Below are 2203 nucleotides of genomic sequence, written 5' to 3'. Positions count from 1 at the left end.
ACTGTGGTCTAGACATACAATGGAATATTATGCAGCCTTAAAAAGGAAGAACAGTGTGACACAGGCTGCAACATGGGTGAACCTCGAGGACATTATGCTGGGTGAAATAAGTCAGTTACCAAAGGACAAACGCTGTGATTCTTATACAGGCACCTCGAGGAGTCACATTCATAGAGACAGAAAGTAGATGCCTGGGTGCCAGGGGCTGCGGGGGGACGGGTGGGGAGTTGCTGAATGGGCAGAGAGCTTAAGTCTGGGAAGATGAAAACGTTCTGCGGATGGATGGTGATGATTGATGGCTGCACGACATTGTGACTATGCTTAATGCCACTGAACTGTACATTTAAAAATGGCTAAGGTGGTAAATTCTGTTTGTGTATTTTACAATTTTTTAAAATGCGATAATTGAGTGCGTTAGTATTTGTGAAATTCTCAGACTACTGCCTGACATCTAGTAAGTTATTTCATAAGCACTTATAAAAATAAACATAAAGCTGACAAACATAAAACATAAAACACTAAGAGACAATGCAAGGCACGAGCGATCGCCATCGTCAGAAACTAGGGAGATGGGCAGCAGCGAGGCTCTCGGGCAGAGGCTCCCCAACTTTCTCAGCTCGTGGGGCCCCTGGTGTTCCGGTGAGTTTTCCACGGTGCCGAAGCCTAAAGGAATAACTAACCGTTATGTTTAGTGAGTGGTTGGGGCCAAACAACTGAGGATTCACATCCTATCAACTCAGTGTCTGCTGGGCAGTGTGGCTCCCTGATCTCAGGGACCGACCGGATGGGCCACCCCCACCTCCACTCTCTGTCCTGAATGGTTTTCGGGAGGTACCTGCTTTTTATCGCAGCAATTGCCAAACCTGGCTTCGCAGGGATGGGCCATGGGCCGCCCCTGAAAGGAATCACAGGACCAGGAAACTGGGAACTGCCTCAAACTAGTAGTTTGCGCCGTGTCCGACAGATGTCACCGTTTCCCTCTAACATTGAAAATACTCCGCTGGGCCCCAGAGAGTTCGCTGCCTGCGGTGCCGGGAAACTGGAACAAAGGGACTCGAGTCTCAATACAGACCTCGCAGCCCAGAGCCAAAGCCACCTGCAACAGAACTCATGCCTAAGGGCTCCCACTTGATTCCTTTATTCTTAGTGCTAGAACTCAAAGCTGGCCAGCCGGATATCACTAAGGAGATCATACGATGACCGGCTCAAGGTTTCCATCCCGAATAAGGACGAGGACGACCTCTGCTCTCCCCACGTCTCCCTTGTTACAGCAGCAGCTCTGCCAGCTCAGGGCCGATAAGTCAACTGGTGTCAGAGCAGCTCAGCTGACACCTGAACCCAGCTTTGGGTCCTTTCCAAGAAAGACACTAGCTAATTACTGAACACTCAAATAATGCAGTCATTCACCAGAAAAATTCATGAGTCACGCAGTTGTTTCTAAACGAGGGGCAAAATCTGTTTGCAATGTGTCTGTAATATTTGCAGGGCCCCGGGCAGTCTAAAGAGATTAACCAAGAAGAAAAGTGTCTCTTTTGAGGTAAAAGATATTTAAATACTTGCATCTTAAATGGGAAAAATAACTCTATGAAGCGCACAGTTCTTTAAATCACATAAATCAGTAGGATAAACAGCAAAAGCCATTCGTGATTGTCATATCTCGGCGGCGTCATCAGTTGTGACTTCCTTTTGTTGAATTTATATTGTCTAAATTTTCAAAATGAATGCATATTGTTTTGCAATTAACAATCGACGTGTTTTTTAAAATTGTGATTTGAGGTTTTTTTAAAAACTGGTTATCTCTGTTAAGAAGCAGAGCTATTAAGAAATTTATTTTTATTCTATCACACTACGTAAAATAAAGTTAAATGTTACAATGTAAGCAAAATTCAATTTCATAAGAACACGAATTTATTCAACATTGTCCCCATGTGCTCTTTAAATTCTGTATGATGTTAATTCTCAATAATAACAATGACAGCACCAAAAAGATAGCAAAGAAATTTACTGTGAACAAAATCAGTTTAATTCTTTTCCTTGAGATTAAAAGATCGCAGGCCTGAGCCGAGCAGCTGCAAATCTACTCTCCAGAGTGTCCACCAGGGGTCACTACTAGGACGCCTCATCCGGGTCAGGGTCAAAGCGCTGCACTGACCACTAAACCTGTGTAACCTGGAAGGGTGTCCGGCGCCTGTGTTTCTGTGAG

This window comes from Pteropus vampyrus, unplaced genomic scaffold, assembly GCF_000151845.1.
Source record: "Pteropus vampyrus isolate Shadow unplaced genomic scaffold, Pvam_2.0 Scaffold279, whole genome shotgun sequence".
Classification (NCBI taxonomy): Eukaryota; Metazoa; Chordata; class Mammalia; order Chiroptera; family Pteropodidae; genus Pteropus; species Pteropus vampyrus.
Note: the sequence above shows the minus strand (reverse complement) of the source record.